Source organism: Pinus tabuliformis, chromosome 2_1, assembly GCF_031772625.1.
Source record: "Pinus tabuliformis cultivar Carrire ecotype Pingquan chromosome 2_1, CPIR1, whole genome shotgun sequence".
NCBI classification, from domain to species: Eukaryota; Viridiplantae; Streptophyta; class Pinopsida; order Pinales; family Pinaceae; genus Pinus; species Pinus tabuliformis.
In genome coordinates, this window is record NC_142299.1 from 610,995,574 (window position 1) to 611,008,507 (window position 12,934).

The following is a 12,934-nucleotide window of genomic DNA, read 5'->3' on the forward strand; positions in this document are numbered from 1 at the left end:
TTCCCAAACAAATCCATTGAAGTGATATTGCCCAATGATCCGATCCAGAGATCGGTAGGATGGACGCAGCAAAATCTCCCCCTAATGAATGGAATTATCTGATAGTAGAAATCTATCCAGACGAGAAGAGACCTACTACAGCCCACTCTTTTGTTATTCCATGTGAAAAGTCCGTTGTTGAAAGGCATGTCAATGAGACAATTATTCTGAATGAATTTCTTTAGGTGAATCCCATCCTTGTTCCCACTGTGCCTGCCTCCCCTCTTTTCTTCCAGCCTAGTAATCATGTTAAAATCACCTCCAGTGATCCACAAGGGGTGCATTCTAGCCGAGTTGATTACCGAAAGGGTATCCAGTATTTCTATCTTGTGCATGGTCTCCTGAGGGAAATACACATTGGTAAGATGCCCATATGTATTGGTCCCTATGATGTGAAATATTGATTGAACGAAATTCTTGTTGGCATGAATGTTGTTGAGCATAATAGAACGAGCATCGCATAAGACTGCTAGACCTCCAGACGCTCCATCTGCATCTACAGCTACATTGTGACCCCCTGGCCATGCTTTTGCTGCAATCCTTTCTAAAGGACTTGAATTACATTTTGTTTCTTGCAAGAATAGAATTTGTGGTTTTTCTTGCATGATCATTTTTTTTAGTAGTCTTCCTTTCCGTGGGTTGTTAAGCCCTCTAATATTCCATGATATTAACTTCATTGGGAAGAGTTTTGGAGGTATTCATAATACTTAGTTAGCTTGGAGTACCTGCCTGACTCCACTAACATTGCTCCTATTTTGATTGTGCGTTGAAGATCTGTTTTTCTTCCACATTTTTTTATGTCTTTAGTGATAACTCTTCCATCCCAAGGGCTGCCAGTCTGAATACCTAGAGATTTTTGCCTACGTACCCTGGATAATATCTCCTCCATATCCTCTACTTGTTGATCTGGAATTTCATCAAAAATTTTTGTTCTGCATGCCTGTTCGAGGCTTTGAATGTCTAGCTCCCCTATGTCTATCTTTTCTGGATCCTCCTCCATGAGCTAAGATTCATTTTTCTCTTCATTGATGTCCGATATTATTCTTGATTCAAATTGTGTATTGTCTACTTCCATTCCTTGAATGTACCATTCTCGGGCTTTAAGGTTAGCAGCGAAGGTATCTTTGAGCAACGGAGCTTCTGGGATCAGCTTGGAAACTGTGTGCGTAATTTTTTTGTCCTTCTTTGCTTCCGCTTTGAGAGATCTGGATTTTCAAGATTGAGATCAGGTTCATTGGCTAATGCTTCAAAGCTATTGCTTGTTGAAGGCTTGGAAGAGTTGGCTTGAGGCTTCCTAGGATTTGGAGCGGCTTTCTTGTGGTTTCTTCTATGGTTGGGTACCTTGGTGAAGCCATCAGATTCAGGCTTATCACAGGCACCTAGGGGTGAGGGTTTTTGAATTAAAGGACAATCCCTGAATAAGTGGCCCAGGGCATGACATCTTCTAAATCTAAACAACACATGCTCATAGTCAATCAACTAAATCCATTCATTATCATCATGGAATAAACTTACCGCATCCGGGAGTGCCTTGTTGAGATTCATGTACACGCATATTCTTGCATAAGAGGTGTATCTTTTGATTTTTGTTTCCTCTGCTACTTTGATGAATTCTCCCAAAACATTGCCAATTTCTTGTAAGGAGATTTCCTCCCAATACTCCATAGGAAGCGAATAGAGCCGAATCCAAATCGGAGCCTAGCTAAGGTCCTCTTTGTCAGGGTTGAAGTGCTCTACCAATCCTATGAGATACAAACCAACGACATTATAGAAATATGGACCTCCATCCAATACCCTCTTCTTGTCCTCCAAGCAGTTAAAAATGGCTGTAAAGAATCCTTTAGGCCCCAGGTACAAGGTAATGTGTCCTTTTGGAATCCATTTCACTGCGATCCAACCCTGCATCGCCTTCTCAGTTGACTAGATTCCAATGAACTTGCCTATTAGTGCATCATCCCTCATATATTGTATTTGTGCATTTATCCGATGGCTGGGAAACTCTACTTTCAGCCTTTCTACTGCCACTAGTTTGCATGTGGTTGAACTCACTCTAGATTGCTCTTTGTCACCTTTTTTTCTATCTGCGGGTTCAGATCTGTGCGATCCCCATTCTGGAACTCTGGTTGCTCGCTTTCCTTGTTCTTCTGCCTTTCTTCATTGTTCATTGGGGTTGGTACTTCGTCCTCCCCCCGAGGGGGATTCATAGTACCTTAAGCTGCTTTGAAGGATTTGGAATAGCGCGATGTTGTTGTGTCTGGCAGGTCTGCAGTGCTCTGGTGAGGTCTGTCGGTTTCAAAAGCCCTAGCTAGCTAGTTCGCTCAGGACCGATATCTCATCTACTTTTCTAGGATTTATAACACTATGGTTACAAAATACTTTTTAAAATATTAAAAATAGCACTTAGGGTTAAGGGTTTAGGGTTTATGATTCATAACACTTTAGTAAATTCTTTTAATAAATACTTCAACAAAAGTTTAAAATGCTTTTTAAAATGTTATAAAATGATTAGGGTTTAGGTTTTAGGGTTTGGGGGTTTAGGGTTTCTGGTTTAAGGTTTATAACACTTTAGTAAACAATTTTAATAACACTTAAATAAAAGTTACAAAACACTTTTTAAAATGTTGTATAATGATTAGGGTTTAGGTTTTATGATTTATAACACTTGATTAAATGCTTTTAATAATAACATAAATAATATTTTGAATAGGGTTTCATGTTAGTGTTTGGGGCTTAGGGTTTAGGTTTTATAACACTTTAGTAAATTATTTTAATAAACACCTAAATAAAAGCTACAAAACAATTTTTAAAATGTTATAAAACGATTAAGGTTTAGGGTATAGGGTTTAGGATTTAGGGTTTACGATTCAACACTTAGGTTTTAGGTTTATAACAATTTTGTAAACTACTTTAATAAAAATTTAAATAAAGGTTACAAAATGGTTTTCAAAATATTATAAAATACTTAGGGTTTAGGTTTTGAGGTTTTTGGTTTCGGTTTTAGGGTCTAGGGTTTAGTATTTATAACTCTTTAGAAAATTATTTTAACAAACATTTAAATGAAAGTTACAAAACACTTTCTAAAATGTTATAAAAAAATTGCTATTTAGGGTTTGGGGTTTTGGGTTTGGGATTTAGGGTTTAGGGTTCATCTTTTATGACTTAGGGTTTACAAGGATTTAGTAAATTCTTTTAATAAACACTTAAATAAAAGTTAAAAAAACTCTTTTTAAAATGTTATAAAATACTTAGGGTTTAGGATTTAGTGCTTGGGGTCTAGGGTTTAAGGTTTAGGGTTTATAAGGGTTCAGAAAATGATTTTAATAAACACTTAAATAAAAGTTACAAAACACTTTTTAAATTGTTATAAAACCCTTAGTGTTTAGGGTTTAAGGTTTAGTGTTTCAAGTTTGGGGTTTAGAGTTTAGGGATTAGTGTTTAGGGTTTATAACCCTTTAGTAAATTATTTTAATAAACATTGTAATAAAAGCTACAAAAATATTTTTAAAATGTTATAAAATCATTAGGGTTTAGCATTTAGCATTTAGGGTTTGGGGTTTAGGGTTCAGATTTTAGGTTGGTTTAGCATTTAGGGTTTATGGTTTATAAGACTTTAGCAAATGGTTTTAATAAATGCTTAAATAAAAGTTACAAAATTCCTTTTAAAATGATATAAAATTCTTAGGGTTTAGTGTTTATGGTTTGGCCTTTGGGATTTAGGGTTTATAAGACCTTAGTGAATGCTTTTAATAAATACTTAAATAAAAGTGCCAAAATGATTTTTAAACTATTATAAAATTCTTAGGGTTTTGGGTTTTGGGTTTTGATTTTGGGTTTTAGGTTTAGGGTTTAGGGATTAGGTTTTAGGTTTTATAACACTTTAGAAAATGCCTTTAATAAACACTTAAATAAAAGCCACAAAACAGTTTTTAAATTGTTATAAAATTCTTAGGATTTAGGGTTTAGGCTTTAGGCTTTAGGGTTTCAGGTTTTGGGTTTAGAGTTTAGAGTTTAGGGTTTATAATACTTTAGTAAATGATTTTAATAAAAGCTTAAATAAAAGTTACGGACTCGTTTTTAAAATGTTATAAAATGCTTAGAGTTTATGGTTTAGAGTTAAGGGTTTGATGTTTATTGCTTGGGGTCTAGGTTTTAGGGTTTAGGGTTTTGAATTTAGGATTTATAACACTTTTGTAAAATATTTTAATAAACAATTAAAAAGAATTTACAAAACACTTTTTAAAATGTTATAAAATTCATAAGATTTACAGTTTAGTGTTTACGGTTTGTGGTTTAGGGTTTAGGGTTTGGGTTTTAGGGTGTAGGGTTTAGGGTTCGAGGTTTAGGGTTTAGGGTTTAGGGTAGAGTGTTTAAGGTTTATAAAATGCTGGGGGTTTAGGTTTTATTGTTTAAGGTTTAGGTTTTAAGGTTTATAACACCTTAGTAAATTCTTTTAATAATCATTTAAATAAAAGTTACAAAACACTTTTTAAAATGTTATAAAATAATTAGGGTATAGGGTTTGGGCTATAGGATTTAGATTTCAGGGTTTAAGGTTTGGTTTTTAGGGTTTAGGGTTTAGATATTATCTTTTAGGGATTATAACACTTTAGTAAATGATTTTAATAAACATTTAAATAAAAGTTACAAAAAACTTTTTAAAATATTATAAAATACTTAGGCTTTAGGGTTTAGGCTGAGGGGTTTATCATTTAGAGTTTATGGTTTAGGGTTTGTCGCACTTTAATAAATGTTTTTAGTAAAGACTTCAATAAAATTTACAAAATATTGTTAAAATTGTTATAAAATTCTTAGGGTTTACGGTTTAGGGATTAGAATTTAGGATTAAGCATTTGCAGTTGAGGGTTTAGGGATTAGGGTTTATAGTTTAGGGTTTATAACACTTGATAAAATTCTTAGTATTTGAGTTTTAATATTTTCAGAATAGGGTTGAGGTTTTAGGGTTTAGGGTTCACGGTTTTCGGTTTATAACACCTTAGTAATTGTTTTGATAAACACTAAAATAAATGTTACAAAACACTTTTAAAAATGTTATAAAATGTTTAGGGTTTAGTATTTAGGATTTGGGGTTTAGGGTTTAGGGTTTAGGATTTGGGGTTTAGGGTTAAGGGTTTAGGGTGTAGGGATGAACCACCCCACCTTAAGGGGGTATTCGCTGCTACATATTACACATAATGCATTCATCACGTCGAGCCTTGAGGATTTATGAAGAAAAAAAAATAAGAGGAAAAAGGTTTATGAAGAAGGATGGAAAAAAAGGTCGGGATGTCTCATGTACCACAATTTTCTCCCTCCTACACTCACATACCCATGTGTGGTATTCCCTTATTATAGATACTCATAAACTTCTTAGGGTTTATGGTTTCAGGATTAGGGTTTGGGGTTTAGGGTTTATGATTTAGGGTTTATAACATTTTAGTAAATTCTTTTAATAAGCACTTAAATAAACGTTACAAATAGTTTTTAAAATGTTATGAAATTCTAAGGCTTTATCGTTTAGGGTTTAGGGTTTCTAACACTTTAGTAAATGTTTTTAATATACACTTAAATAAGAGTTACAAAACACTCTTTAAAATGTTATAAATTAATTAAGGTTTAGGTTTTAGGGTTTATTTTTTAGGGATTAGGCATTAAATCTTATAACACTTTAGTAAATTCTTTTAATAAACACGTAAAAAGAGTTACAAAACACTTTTTAAAATGTTATGAAATGTGGAGGGTTTAGGCTTTATGGTATAAGGTATAGGGTTTAGGGTTTATAACACTTTAGTAGATTATTTTAATAAACACTTAAATAAAAGATACAAAACACTTTTTGAAATGTTATAAAAGGCTTAGGGTTTAGGTTTTTTGGTTTAGTGTTTATATTTTAGGGCTTAGTTTTATGGTTTAGGGTTCATACCACATTCGTAAATTGTTTTAATAAAAACTTAAGTAAAAGTTACAAAACTCTTTTTAGAATGCTATAAAATGCTTAGGGTTTAGGGATTAGGGTTTATGGTTTGGGGTTCGGTGTTTAGAGTTTAACGTTTAGGTTTGATAACACTTTAGTAAATGATTTTAATAAACGCTTAAATAGAAGTTACAATATGTTTTATAAGATGTTATAAAATTATTAGGTTTTACCATTTAGAGTTTAGGGTTTAGGGTTTACAACACGTTAGTAAATTATTTTAATGAACACTAAAATAAATTTTACAAAAAACATTTTGAAATGTTATAAAATGCTTAGGGTTTAGGGCTTAATGTTCATGGTTTGGTATTTAGGATATAAGGTTTAAGGTTTAAGGTTTATGATTTAGGGTTTAGGGTTTCACGTTTAGAGGTTAGGGTTTAGAGTTTATAAGACTTTAGTAAATGCTTTTAATAAAAACTTAAATAAAAGTTTCAAAATAGTTTTTAAAATGTTATAAAATGATTAGGGTTTAGGATCAGGGTTTGGGATTTGGTACTTAGGGTTTAAGCTTTGGGGTTTCGAGTTTAGGTATAGGGTTTAGTGTTCAGGGTCTACAAAATTTTGGTAAATTATTTTAATAAACACTTAAATAAAAGTTACAAAATTCTTCTTAAACTGTTATAAAATTCTTAGGGTTTATGGTTTAGGGTTTAGGTTTTAGGTTTTAGCTTTTAGGGTGTATGGTTTAAGGTTTATAATAATTTAGTAAATTCCCTTAATAAACACTTAAATAAAAGTTACAAAACACTTTTAAAAATGTTATAAAATCCCTATGGTTTAGGGTTTAGTTTATAGGGTTTAGGGTTTATTCTTTAGGGTTTAGGGTTTAGGGTTTGGGGTTTAGGGTTTAAGGTTTAGGGTTTACATTTTATAGCACATTAGTAAATTATTTTAATAAACACTTAAATAAAAGTTACAAAACTAATTTTAATATACCATAAAATGCCTAGGTTTTAGGGTTTAGAGGTTGGGGTTTGGGTTTTAGGGTTTAGGGGTTGGGGTTTAGGCTTTAGGGTTTTAGGTTTTGGGTTTAGAGTTTAGAGTTTAGGGTTTATAATAATTTAGTAAATTCTTTTAATAAAAACCTAAATAAAAGTTATGGACTGGTTGTTAAAATGTTATAAAATGCTTAGTGTTTATGGTTTAGAGTTAAGGGTTTGATGTTTATTGCTTGGGGTCTAGGTTTTAGGGTTTAGGGTTTTGAATTTAGGATTTATAACACTTTCGTAAAATCTTTTAATAAACACTTAAAAAGAATTTACAAAACACTTTTTAAAATGTTATAAAATTCTTAGGATTTACAGTTTAGTGTTTAGCGTTTGGGGTTTAGGGTTTAGGGTTTGGGTTTTAGGGTGTAGGGTTTAGGGTTCGAGGTTTAGAGTTTAGGGTTTAGGGTAGAGTGTTTAAGGTTTATAAAATGCTAAGGGTTTAGGTTTTATTGTTTAAGGTTTAGGTTTTAAGGTTTATAACACCTTAGTAAATGCTTTTAATAAGCATTTAAATAAAAGTTACAAAACACTTTTTAAAATGTTATAAAATAATTAGGGTATAGGGTTTTGGCTATAGGATTTAGGGTTCAGGGTTTAAGGTTTGGGTTTTAGGGATTATAACACTTTAGTAAATGATTTTAATAAACATTTAAATAAAATTTACAAAAAACTTTTTAAAATATTATAAAATACTTAGGCTTTAGGCTTTAGGGTGACGGGTTTATCATTTAGAGTTTATGGTTTAGGGTTTATCGCACTTTAATAAATGTTTTTAGTAAAGACTTCAATAAAATTTACAAAATATTTTAAAATTGTTATAAAATTCTTAGTGTTTACGGTTTAGGGATTAGAATTTAGGGTTTTAGATTTAGGGTTAAGCATTTGCAGTTGAGGGTTTAGGGATTAGGGTTTATATTTTAGGGTTTATAACACTTGATAAAATTCTTAGTGTTTGAGTTTTAATATTTTCAGATTAGGGTTGAGGTTTTAGCGTTTAGGGTTCACAGTTTTGGGTTTATAACACCTTAGTAATTATTTTGATAAACACTAAAATAAATGTTACAAAACCTTTTAAAAATTTTATAAAATGTTTAGGGTTTAGTATTTAGGATTTGGGGTTTAGGGTTTATGGTTTAGGATTTGGGGTTTAGGGTTAAGGGTTTAGGGTTTAGGGTTTAGGGTGTAGGGATGAACCACCCCACCTTAAGGGGGTATTCGCTGCTACATATTACACATAATGCATTCATCACGTCGAGCCTTGAGGATTTAGAAAGAAAAATAAATAAGAGGAAAAAGGTTTATGAAGAAGGATGGAAAAAAAGGCCGGGATGTCTCATGTACCACAATTTTCTCCCTCATACACTCACATACCCATGTGTGGTATTCCCTTATTATAGATACTCATAAACTTCTTAGGGTTTAAGGTTTCAGGATTAGGGTTTGGGGTTTAGGGTTTATGATTTAGGGTTTATAACATTTTAGTAAATTCTTTTAATAAGAACTTAAATAAACGTTACAAATAGCTTTTAAAATGTTATGAAATTCTAAGGCTTTAGCGTTTAGGGTTTAGGGTTTCTAACACTTTAGTAAATGTTTTTAATATACACTTAAATAAGAGATACAAAACACTCTTTAAAATGTTATAAATTAATTAAGGTTTAGGTTTTAGGGTTTATTTTTTAGGGATTAGGCTTTAAACTTTATAACAATTTAGTAAATTCTTTTAATAAACACGTAAAAAGAGTTACAAAACACTTTTTAAAATGTTATAAATTTTGAGGGTTTAGGCTTTATGGTATGAGGTATAGGGTTTAGGGTTTATAACACTTTAGTAAATTGTTTTAATAAACACTTAAATAAAAGATACAAAACACTTTTTGAAATGTTATAAAAGGCTTAGGGTTTAGAGTTTAGGGTTTAGGTTTTTTGTTTTAGCGTTTATAGTTTAGGGCTTAGTTTTATGGTTTAGGGTTCATACCACATTAGTAAATTGTTTTAATAAAAACTTAAGTAAAAGTTACAAAACTCTTTTTAGAATGCTATAAAATGCTTAGGGTTTAGGGTTTATGGTTTGGGGTTTGGTGTTTAGATTTTAATGTTTAGGTTTTATAACACTTTAGTAAATGATTTTAATAAATGCTTAAATAGAAGTTACAATATGTTTTTTAAGATGTTATAAAATTATTAGGTTTTACCGTTTAGAGTTTAGGATTTAGGGTTTACAACACTTTAGTAAATTATTTTAATGAACACTTAAATAAAGTTTACAATAAACATTTTGAAATGTTATAAAATGCTTAGGGTTTAGGGCTTAATGTTCATGGTTTGGTATTTAGGGTATAAGGTTTAAGGTTTAAGGTTTATAATTTATGGTTTAGGGTTTCACGTTTAGAGGTTTGGGTTTAGGGTTTATAAGACTTTACTAAATTCTTTTAATAAAAACTTAAATAAAAGTTTCAAAATAATTTTTAAAATGTTATAAAATGATTAGGGTTTTGGATTCAGGGTTTGGGATTTAGTACTTAAGGTTTAAGGTTTGGGGTTTTGGGTTTAGGTATAGGGTTTAGTGTTTAGGGTCTACAAAAGTTTGGTAAACTATTTTAATAAACACTTAAATAAAAGTTACCAAACAATTTTTAAAATGTTATAAATTGGTTAGGGTTTAGGGTTTACGGTTTTAGGTTTAGGCTTTGGCGTTTGGGGTTTACGGTTTACGGTTTAGGTTTTGGGATTACGTTTATGTTTCTATGTTTACGGTTTAGGGTTTTGTGTTTAGGGTTTAGGGTTTATAATACTTTAGTAAATTATTTAAATAAACACTTAAATAAAAGTTACGAAATTCTTCTTAAACTGTTATAAAATTCTTAGGGTTTATGGTTTAGGGTTTAGGTTTTGGGTTTTAGGTTTTAGGGTGTATGGTTTAAGGTTTATAATAATTTAGTAAATTCCCTTAATAAACACTTAAATAAAAGTTGCAAAACACTTTTAAAAATTTTATAAAATCCCTATTGTTTAGGGTTTAGTTTATAGGGTTTACTGTTTAGGGTTTATTCTTTAGGGTTTATACTTTAGGGTTTAGGGTTTAGGGTTTAGGGTTTAGGGTTTAAGGTTTAGGGTTTACATTTTATAGCACATTAGTAAATTATTTTAATAAACACTTAAATAAAAGTTACAAAACTATTTTTAATAGATCATAAAATGCCTAGGTTTTAGGGTTTAGGGGTTGGGGTTTGGGTTTTAGGGTTTAGGGTTTAGGGTTTAGGGTTTATAACACTTTAGTAAATTATTTTAATAAACACTTAAATAAAAATTACAAAACTATTTTTAAAATGTTATAAAATTATTAAGGTTTAGGGTTTAGGGTTATAACACTTTATTAAATGCTTTTAATAAACACTTAAAAGAGTCACAAAAATGTATTTTAAAATGTTGAAAAATTCTTAGTGTTTAGGGATAGGGTTTATGGTTTATGGTTTTGAATTTATAACATTGTGATTAATTCTTTTAATAAGAACATGAGAAGAGTTGCAAAACGCTTGTTAAAATGTTATAAAATGCTTAGGCTTCAGGGGTTTAGGATTTAAAATTCTATAAAATGCTCATGTTTAGGGTTTATAGTTTAGGATTTAGGGTTTATGGTTTTGGACTTAAAATGTTATATAATGCATGTGGTTTAGGATTTAGGGCTTATAATATTTTAGTAAATGCTTTTAATAAACACTTCAAAAAAAAGTTACAAAAATCTTGTTAAAATGTCATTGAATGCTTAGGGTTTAGGATTAGGGTTTAAAATGTTATAAAATGTTTAAGGTTTAGGGTTTAAGGTTCACAAGACTTTAGTAAATTCTTTTTATAAACAGTTAAAAAAAGTTACAAAACACTTTTCAAAATGTTATAAAATTCTTAGTGATTACGGTTTAGGGTTTAGGTCTTATAACACTTCAATAAATTGTTTCAATAAACACTTAAAAAAGGTTACAAAACACTTTTTAAAATGTTATAAATTCTCAATGTTTAGGGTCTAAAATGTTATAAAATTCTTAAGCTTTAGAGTTTAGTGTTTAGGGTTTATAAAACCTTAGTGAATCCTTTTAATAAACACCTGGAAAAAAGTTACAAAACACTTGCTAAAAAGTTATAACATGCTTAGGGTTTAGGTTTGAGGGACACTTTAGTAAATTCTTTTAATAAACACTTTAAAAAAGTTACAAAACTCTTGTTAAAATTTTATAAAATTCTTAGGTTGTAGGTTTTAGGGTTTAGGGTTTATAACACTTTAGTAAATGCTTTTAATAAACACTTAAAAAAAAATATAAAACGCTTATTAAAATCTTATAAAATGTTTAGGGTTTAAGGTTTTAAAATGTTATAGAATTCTTGCTAAATTGAAATATAATGCTTAGGATTTAGGGTTTATAACAATTTATTAAATTCTTTAAATAAACACAAAAAAAGCTACAAATGCTTGTCAAAATGTTATAAAATACTTACAAATTAGGGTTTGGGGTTTAAAATGTCATAAAGTGCTTATGGTTTAGGGTTTATGGTTTAGGTTGGGGTTGTGGGTATTAGGGTTTAGGGTTTATGGTTTATAATGCTTTAATAAATTCTTTTAATAAACATATAATAAAAAAGTTAAAAACTGGTTTTTAGGGTTTAGGTTTTTTGCGGTTTAGGGTTTTTTAGGGTTTGGGGTTTAAGGTTAAGGGTTTACGGATTAGGGGTTTAGGGTTTATAACACTTTAGTAAATTGTTTTATTAAACACTTAAATAAAAGTTACCAAACACTTCTTAAAATGTTAGAAAACCCTTAGGTTTTAGGATTTAGGGTCTATGTCTTAGGGTTTAGGGTTTATAAGACCTTAGTAAATGATTTTATGGCTTATCCTTTAGGCTTCAAGCATTAGGATATAGGTTTTTGGGTTTGGCGTTTATGGTTTAGGTATTATAACACTTCAGTAGATTCTTTTAATAAACACTTAAACAAAAGTTACAGAACACTTTCTAAAATGTTATAAAATTCTTAGTGTTTAGGGTTTACGGTTTGGGGTTTATGGTTTGGGATTTAGGGTTTTGGGTTTATTGTTTAGGGTTTAGGATTTATAACACTTTATTAAATTCTTTTAATAAACACTTAAATAAAAGTTCAAAATGCTTTTTAAAATGTTATAAAATTATTAGGGTTTAGGTTTTAGGGTTTGGGGGTTTAGGGTTTATTGCTTTCCTAAAATATATTTATTAATTTGTCAATAACCATCAAAAAATTATATTTTTATCTTGTAATATTATTCTACTCCAAATGACATGGAAGGTGTCTTGCACATCTCACCTTCATTCAAAGGGGGGATTTCATTATTAATGAGGTTAGTGAAACATTAATATGTGTATAATGGTTCCATTATATATTTATTTGTATCCTTTAAATTATACTTCTAAAGAAATAAATGGGAATGCATTTGATATTTGCATAATATCAGTAAAAGTCATTAAGACAAACTAGGAAAGCTACATAAATTAAATGAATCGAAGTGCAAATAAATTTCAATACATGATAACCATCAAAATGGTTACTCCTTTATTCCTATTACATTTCATAGATTAAAAAAAATAGACATTAATTAAATTATAAATTTATTTAAAATTATATTGTGATTATTTATAAAAAAAATAAATTTTGCATGCATATTTCAACAACAACAACAAAAAATCTTAGTGGAAAAGTTAAGCAGTTAAATATGTCAATATGACTATGAATGTTCAAATATATTCCATGGGGTTTAAATATATGCCATAAAATTAATAACTAAATTATAACTATGGACGATCTATTCTTCCGATTAGCATAATTGTAGGCATATCTATTTTGGAATTTATAATCAATTTAAGTTCAAATAAAATATTAACATTAAATTAACAAACTAGGGAAGCCATA